This window comes from Lactuca sativa, chromosome 8, assembly GCF_002870075.4.
Source record: "Lactuca sativa cultivar Salinas chromosome 8, Lsat_Salinas_v11, whole genome shotgun sequence".
In the NCBI taxonomy this organism is placed as follows: domain Eukaryota; kingdom Viridiplantae; phylum Streptophyta; class Magnoliopsida; order Asterales; family Asteraceae; genus Lactuca; species Lactuca sativa.
The window spans coordinates 88,988,406-88,998,023 of record NC_056630.2 but is presented as its reverse complement, the minus strand read 5'-3'; the positions used below and the strand labels follow the sequence as shown (position 1 = coordinate 88,998,023).

General features: G+C 35.5%; 1 non-coding gene across 1 annotated transcript; it reads right to left on the bottom strand.

The window, feature by feature from the left end:
* Positions 1 to 8,693: 8,693 nt before the first annotated feature.
* On the bottom strand, positions 8,694 to 8,800 carry LOC111887412 (small nucleolar RNA R71). The gene has a single exon (XR_002848744.2). It is a non-coding gene; the product is annotated as a small nucleolar RNA R71 (small nucleolar RNA).
* Between the last annotated feature and the right edge of the window lie 818 nt (positions 8,801 to 9,618).

Sequence of the window (9,618 nt, the reverse complement as noted above, 5' to 3'; positions counted from 1 at the left end):
TGCATGGTCTTTATTACTCATGTTGACCAAAACCCCAAAGTCAACAGAAGTCAACACTCGAGTCAACATTCTGAATTTGACCTGACTCGCCGAGTACACCCTTGTGACTCATTGAGTCCCATCGTTTTCCACAAAAGTCTCATGAAGGTTGACTTAGCTCGTCGAGTTGACTCCCAACTCGCCAAGTGATCGCTTGATTCAGCTCTACGGGACAAACCCTAGTCAACTCGTTGAGCCGACTCATTGACTCGGCGAGTTCATTCACACCCAAAGTTCATTCAGATGATTTAAAACAGATCTATCACTCCAAACACTAGATCTATCATCTCAAGGCTCAATAGTTAGATAAAGCTTCGATCTTTACATTCATGCATGATGTTATTGCTCCAAAATGCTAATACATGCCCTTTATGAATGATTAAGCCCAAAAAACCCTCATATGGGTGAATAAAGCTGGGACACTAAGACTCTAAGGACCTCACAAGGTCCAGATCTAAGGTCTAGACTTCTTGATAACTCATGCTACTCAAAAACCCAAACAAAAGATGGCAAAAAGCCCTAAAACTCCATGGATATGAGATCTATCGAAAATAAGAAGAAAGGTGAATACTTTTTACCTTCCTCAAGAGCTCTGGACAGGGAATTACTAGATCCAACAACCTCACTTACAACTCCTTGCTTGATAACCTCCTCCTCTTCCTCAAATGATGCACAAGAACCACTATATGAGCTTCTCTCTCACTCTCTAGCTCCAAAAGCAATTAGGGATTGCTCTCAGGGGTGTATGGTAGTTGATAAGGCAGAAATGGGGGCATAAGTTCCCTTATATAGGCCCCTACCCTAGGGAATTAGGGTTTCTCTGCCCAGCACCTACTCGGCGAGTCAGTTTCCTGACTCGTCGAGTCCACTCATTAATTCTATGCGAATATCTCGACTTGACTCGGCGAGTTGGACCCTCAACTCATCGAGTCTCTCCACAAATTACCAAATTACAATACATAATGGGCGCTCTATACCACCACCTCCCTCTAAGAAAACTACTTCCTCTGCCTCCCATCCTCCCATCACCGAAAACCACCTCTTTGTATCTGCCACCATCGACCACCATTACCTATGGTAGTCACCAAAAGCAACCACAACAAATAATCCCCTCTCCTTTTCGAAAATACATCCAAAACCCGATGAAATCTAAGACTCGACCATGAGAAATAACCTAAACAAACTGTTAACAGAAAACGATTGCTCAAATCAAATCTTTTTAGTCAAATTCATTTATGAAATTGGATGTCATTTACCAAAAAGTTTCCCAAACAAAAAAACATTACAAACTCCAAAAACTAATTTAAATAAGGGCCAAAATGCAACCTGCATGGACAAAAACCTTAGATGCATCCCAACTTCTTTGATTTCTTGCAAGCATTCGATTTGCTGGAAAACATTTGAAGCAATTAGCATTCAATTTGTAGAAAGAGGGAGAAAGAAAAGGAGTGTAACCGATGGAGAAGGAGTTGTTGTTCCGATTTGCAGAAATCAATTCAACTATAGTTGCCTCTAGAATCATTTGAGGGAGTCACAGTTCCGACACAACGGGTTTCGGTTCGGTGAGAGAGTTGCATCACTAGTGAGAGAGTTGTGGTTTCGGATTAGGGCATGTTTTCTTGATCTGATAAACATAGTGGAACATAGTCAACAAGAATGGAGAAGATGAAAGGGGGATATGTTGTTTAAACTGCTGTCAGGCTCAGGTAGTAGTATTTAGTGGAACATTCCGACAGTGATGATGAATGTTGTTTAGGGTTTTTATTTTGTTAGAGAAGAGTGAAGAAGATGAAGCATGAGAAGCAAAACGATACGTAGGGTGGGGGTGGGACCCACTTTTCTTTTAAATTCTATTTAACTAGTATTTAGTCATTCCGCGTGTTGCAGCCGATGACTTTTTTGTGAAATGGAAAAAAGTATTAAAATAAATTCCGTCAAAAGAATTATGTATGAAAAAAAAAACGGTAAAAACTAAGGTTTAAAAATATATCTTGTTTGTTACAATATCACAAATTACAATTCATTTAAAAATTTATAATAATAAAAAATAATATTAATACAAATGAAAACTATAAAATTGTATAATGGACGAGAAAACCTAACTTTACAATATAACTAGAAAAGGACACACGGCTCTGCCGCTTTTGGACTATGTCATAGAAGTTGAAATCGGCAAACTTTAAAAGATGTGTTGAAAGTGTAAATCGCCACAAATAGATGAGAAAGCCGACAACCCATAAAATTACATGTCAAAGTGTACAACCAAAAGAAAGAACACTAATAGAGAATAACCAAATATGTTGTGGCTATAGTGTGAAAGTTGCCAAAGTTGGGAAAATATGGTGGCAAAAATCTAAAGGAAGCTTGTTGTGTTTTTATGTCAAAATGTAAAAGTTTTAACTGCAAGGTTGAAAAGTGTCAAAGTCACTAAATTTTTTGGTAAAAACATCAAATATAAAAGTTTAGACTGCAAGGACGAAAAGTGTCAAAGTCACTAACGATTTGTGGCAAAAATCTAAAGAAACAAACTTAATCAAAACTTAAAAATGTAAAAGTTTTTACTTGGAGGATGAAAAATGTCAAATTCAGCAAACATTTGTGGCAAAAACCAAAAGCCAAAAAATTACTATTCCTTAGGTCCTATATATATATATATATATATATATATATATATATATATATATATATATATATATATATCAAAACTGAAACTTATAGAATACTAATAGTTTAATTTTAAAATTATAAGGGTTAAAACTGTTAGAATAAAATTATTTGAGGGAAGAAAATATAAATATATTAAAACTTACTATGAACAAAACCAAAGTTGCTATTTCCATATATCTTTATTTAATATATTGTATCAAAGTGCTTTACAATTTTCTTTTAATTTGAATTTGAACCTTTCAGTTTATAGAAAAGCAAAATGAGATGAAAAGTGGGTTTGTAATTAGACAGAAAGAGAACCAATATGACTATCCAATGGCAAAGTGAATAACCGGTATGGATATCCAATGGCCATAAATCAAAGTTCAAATGTAGTAAATATGTGAGGGAAACCTTTTTTGGTTATATATATATATATATATATATATATATATATATATATATATATATATATATATATATATATATATATATATAAAAGGGTAGTATAATCTTTTTATGTGTGATAGGGATAAAGGATGTAACAAAACCATAACCTAGGGACAGTCTGAATGGAAAAAAAAAACTTAGGTACAAAACTAGTAGTTTTTAACAACAAAAAGATTTACCAACACTATGTCACATTAATCTGAAACAAATATTTCGTCTATGCAAATCAAACATCTAAAATGGTGGAAAATCATCTTTATCAGGAGAGAATCACAAACAAGACAAATTACGTTATGAGATTTTAAGGTTGTATGCGGCATGCAAAAACAACTACTGATTTTACCAAAAACGACATAAGAAGCATTAAATGGCGTATTCATCCACCCCACCATTGAACAAAACAATAGTCCAGACGTATAGAAGACGACGATCCTAAATCCAAACTAAAGAACAAGAAAGACTGTATAATGAGCCAGCCCGAACATCCGTACCCTAGAGACAACGATCCAAGGATTTGTTCCAACCATTGACACTTATGGCGCTTATTACTAGCACCATAAAGTATATTGAGCCAGCCTGAAAATCCATACCCTAAATATGAATGTGTCTACAGTCATGCACTATGACATTTATTAAGTCTCGACCTACATTCATCTAAAAATTATTGAGCTTGAGACAAGCGTAGACCGACATATGGAAATGTGATTTTCATTTAATGTTTATTGTACATTTAAACCATCCAAATCGTGTCAAGTACATCATACATCTATAGTGGTCATAATTAGCAAACCCTTGATGTTTGTTCACTTGGTGGTTAAATAAGTACCAATCAGTCGCTTCCACACATTATTATATTACCATTTTATAAGGCAACAAACTTGAGATCACTTGGAGTTTATTCTTGGGGCGAACATTAAGTTATGGCTAAGGACCCTCCTTTTAATGATACAAGGTTCTTATATTCCAAAATCTATCATGAAGCTCCTCTAATCTTCTTGATAGATGGATCCAAGTATCATCAATGACTAAATCTTAGCGTAACCCTCCTACTTTCAGTTTTTTTCTCTTATTTATGTTTATATACATGATAAAACTACTAATGAATTTAATTACTAATTACATGCCACCACTACACATCAATGTTGAACCTAAGGTGTCATTTTAGTGTTTTGGTAGGTAAGATGCACAATTCAAGTTCATTAATGACAATGTGGGGTTCTGACCGAGGTGTCATTTTAGGGTTTAGGCAAATAACACACTTGGTTTGAGTCCAAAAATGGAGCATGGGGTGCCTTTAATCATAGTCCGATTACTCTAGGATACACTTTTTGCTAAAGGGTAAATGTTAGGTATACGATCAACACACATGATATAAGATGAAAAGGAAAGATAAATGCAATGAAGGTAAGCATGCTACAACCATGACCACAGAGTTTTCTATTTATTTTCAATCCTTTATATATAGCTAAATTACGATTTCTTAGTTAGACCGCCTAAAGTTAATGTTAAATTTTTAGATAGTTGGTTTATAAGTTTTGAAAATTATATACATGGTAAAAAATAAGAAGCTTGGAAATCAAGTGTTAATGGTGATTATTTTCCAAAAAAACTACTTAGTGAATGAAATAATTGAGAAAAGTATCTATTCCTTAGAAAATTTGAAGCTAGAACTACGATTTACAATGCACTGACAACCAATGAAGGACATGTCTTTTAAGGGCATCTAGAATGCATTGAACTCCTTAGAGCTCAATTAATGGATTGCCATATTATTTTTCTATAATCAATACAACTCTATCATTTTTCCTACAATACATTGAACTCTATAAAGTTCAATAGAATATTACAAAAAGTAGTATATATTTAAGAATTAAAAACATTCATGTTTTTCGTTGAAGAGTTTAATGGCTATTAAACTTCAAATCCATTAAATGTCAATGTGTCATCTCACAATGGTAGAGTTTTATCTATTCAATGACATCTAGACTAGCCACCCCCTTCAACTGTCTCGTTGAACTCACCATTATAAATACCCACTTATAAAGGAAATGACCAATTAAAAGTTAGTATGACTCAAATTCTCATGCATGATTATGAAATATTTGATATCTTTTCTAATGAGAACATACATCATATCTGAAAGATATTTAACCTTATTTGGACCAGTTTTAACCTTATTTGTATTATTACGGGGTAATGCATAATGTTTTGGATAAAATAAAACATTAATATAATGAGTTTGCTGAAAAGAAAAATTGTACAATGTTGGAGATGAGTCATATGATGTTGAAATAAATAAATAAATTCCCAAATATTATGGTGTGATGTCGTTTCCACTCTCACATACACACACACACACACACACATATATATATATATATATATATATATATATATATCATAAACCTAGTATTAGTGAGAAATACTAGACAAGGCCATTTATGGAATTCTTGAGTGTAAGAAAGCTTCATATTGACATCTTAGAGTGTTGGATGAAAGTCTTTGTACTCAACACCAAGAACATCTCACCAAGCTTTACCTAAAGTTCTATGAACACATTTTGGATATTTTTTTTACTAATAAGGTGTATAGGTTCTAAAAAACAATGGTATCGATGGTTGAAGAAACACTAAATGTGAGATTATATGAATATCTAATGGTAGCTAGTAGTCTTTTGATAGATAATGATGTAGTTAAAAATCCAATTAACCAAAAGGCCTTTGGCCTAATGGTATCAAGGTGTGTAGGAAAGGTGTCCCTACCTAAGTGGTTGAGGAATCAAGTTTTGTCATGGATAAAAGTGTACAACTAGGAGTAAGATTAGAAGGTGTGTGTTTTCCAATCCAAAAAACAAAAAGAAAACCATATGAAAAAGACCCAATGACAATGTACTATTTTATAATATTCTTAGTCTTGTAGATGTCCTTACAGATTCCCTTCCTATAGACCAAACCCAACATGACTCGAGTATTAGATCAATAAGAGTACACTCTTGATATCAAGTTAATCATAGGAAAACTAAACAAAGGACCATTAGATTCCAAAACATACTCTTAGTGATTTTACTCCCTTTATCACTATCTTAGAACCAAACATCATATATTTATCCATATGGGACCCCAATTAGGTGATTTCCATGCCAGAAAAAGTAAATCAATTATCAAAGCAACAAGTATGTGACTTTGTGCCACCCCTCAATCAAAAACACGTTACCATAGGAACCAAATCCATTTTTGTTAACTAAGTGGATCGATATGGTGGAGTCAAATAACACAAGACATGATTATAATTAGTTGATTGATTAAAGACTATTTGTATGATGATATTGCCATATTTACACTTATTTTTAGGCAGTATTTAAGTACATTTTTATTAATAAATTGATAATATGTTTAGAATAAAGATACTTATGAGTTTAAATTGTTATTTTCAGTCAATACAAAGGATTTTCGAAGAAAGGGACCAAAGGTGACAAAATGGGGAACATGGGAGGCTTGGAAGACAAGAAAATAATAAATTCACGATAAGAGCTAATTCCACGACGTGGAGATGAAGCCCACGACGTGGCATGGGTGTTCAGAAGATAAGCATCGCGACGCGGAGGATTTCCTTGAAGGATACGGATTGCTTGAAGCCCACGACATGGCGCAACCTGGCCACGACGTGGCGCGATTTTTTAAGCATTATATAAGTTCTGATGATTATTACGAAAAGAGAGACTTTTGGCAGAAGAGAAAGAGTTCCAGAAGACGAATAAGAACGAAAGAAAGGCTCTGGAAGAGGGTTTTCAACACCAAAAGAAGTAAAGGTTTATTTTTAGAACATGTCTTTCATTAGTTTTAGCTGTGTTAGTTTAATTACTATAATGAGCAGCTGAATCTAGCTACTCTTGTTTAGCTAGATGAAGCTTTGAACTTATGAATAGTTATATGATTATGGATTAAGCTTAGTTGGTGAAAATTTGCTTGTGTTTGATTTGTATGACCTAGCATGTTAATATTTGTTTATCTAATTGTTTAATTACATGTTCTGTGTAGCTTAGTGACCATTAAACTGCATGAACCTGTTTACCTAATAATTTAGTGAACATTGAATTGTTAGAGCTAGGATTGACCAATCTTAGTTAATAATTAGAATAAATAAAGTTTAGCTGTGCTAGAGAACGAGAATTGTGATCATAATTGCGTTTACACAACAAATCTTATATAGCATATTTTCAACTATAATTGGTTCTGTGTTTAATTATGTGTGAACATACATGGTTTGACATGAATTAGTTAAATATTGGTAAGATAGAACTAAATTACTAATATAATTAAAAACCAACTTAGTAATCCGTAATTGTTAGCTAGCCATAAGGGAAAAGTGGATTCAATCTAAACAAGAGTGTGTGTTTTTACTTATTGAATTGGATTTAAGTTCATCTGATCTTGTAAAATCAGATAAAACCATTTATTAAAATTGTTAATAAATTAGGTTAATTTAATAGTAAGTAAATTAACTAGAACACCGTTCCCTGTGATCGACACCCGACTTACCTAAGCTATACTGTAATCTGACTAGGTACACTGCCTATAAGTGCATAGATAGTCTAAGTTTGTTAGGTTATAAATATTAAAATTAGTGGGTACTTTTGTGCACATCAAGTTTTTGGCGCCGTTGCCGGGGATCGGCGTAGTTTGTAGTTTAATTATTTGCATTAAATTAATCGATCCTTTTTGTGGAATCACAGCCACAAAAAGTTAATTTTTCAGCAAAAAAAATAAATTTTTTTTTACAGAGTCCACGACGTGGCCATATACTTGCCACGACGTGAACAGGCAAAATTTTTAAAATTTTTATTTGGTAGTTAGTTTTTCTTATTTTAGTTCAGTTTTACGTTTTAGTTTAGCAAGTTGCAGGAGTTCATGACCAGAAGCTCAAACACACACTTGGTGCCACCACTGGAAGACCCCGAATCTGCTCTTCACAAGAAAACGACGCCCTTGCAAGAATTGAAGTCAGCCTTTTCTAGGAAGTCAGGAAAGAAGACAGGAGAGTCCAGCTCATCAGCGAAGCACAAGAGCAATTTTGAGCATTTGGAACACACACCCGTGCAAACCGAGTCCGAAAGCGATACCGAGCCAGAATTTGAAGAACACACAAGTGAACCCGAGAACGAGCCAAGGAACGAGATGGCAGCGATTGAAGAAATGTCCATGGGAGCATACAAAAAGCGGATTCGAGATGACATGGGTCCTGGGTTAGTCCAACCCGCAATTCCTGCCACTGCCACATTCGAACTAAAGGGACACATATTGACAGCACTGAAGGACATCCCATTTTTCGGGAAGGATCATGAGGATGCTTTTAAGCATCTAGACGAAGTCAACGACATTGCTGATTACTTCAATGTCCCAAATGTCACAAGAAATACAGTCTTGCTTAGGATGCTTCCTATCACTTTCAAAGGAGCTGCTAAGGAGTGGTTAAAAGCACTCCCACCAGGTACAATCACCACTTGGGCTCAAATGCGTGAGCAATTCCTGGACCAGTTCTGCCCGCCATCCAAGATAGCCAAACTCAAGAAGGCGATAGCCAACTTTGAGCAACAACCGGGGGAGTCACTATACGAAGCATGGGAGCGGTACAAGGGCCTACTCAGAAATTGCCCTCAACATGACCTAAATGTGCAGCAAGAGATGTCAATCTTTTATGATGGGGTCAATGTAATGACAAGACAACTCCTTGATTCTCAAGGACCGTTGACAAAGAAAAATCCAAGGGAGGTCAAGGAGCTCATCGAAGAATTCGCGAAACACTCTCGCGAGTACCATAACCCGAGGCAAGACGGAAGTAAAGGCGGTGGAGGGACCCAAACTGAAGAAATTACAGCTGTCATGGCAATGCTAAATAACATGGATCGCCGGATAACACAAATGGACCAGTCGATACATGCCATAAGAGTGGGGTGCGAGCGATGCAGTGGTCCACACTTGACCAAGGACTGCAATATGGATGAGTATGGGAACAGAAAAGCTCAAGTGTGCTACTCTAGTGGGGATAAGTTTGATGACGACTGGAGGAAACCAAAGAAGGAGTGGCTGCCCTATGAAGAGTATAAAAAGCAAAAAGAAGAGAAGTATAGGCAGACAGGTCGAGGCTTTTACCAAAAGGAGCAGCCACCAACCGAGAAGAAACCCGACCTAGAGACCATTTTGATGAAGTTTATGGAGGCTTCGGAAAAAAGACATGATGCCACGGATTCCGCTATCATGGAACAACAAACCTTGATGAAGAACCAGCAAGCCTCCATCCACAACCTTGAAGTACAACTTGGTCAACTAGCCACTTTAGTCCATGAAAAATTGTCCCCGAAGAATCCTGAAGTAAAAGCCCAATCTCACGTAATGGCCATCGATACTGAAGAAGATACAATATCCGAGTTCCTGGAGGCGTTGGAAGAACAACCGCAGCAGCCCAAGAAATCAAGGATCGAAAATG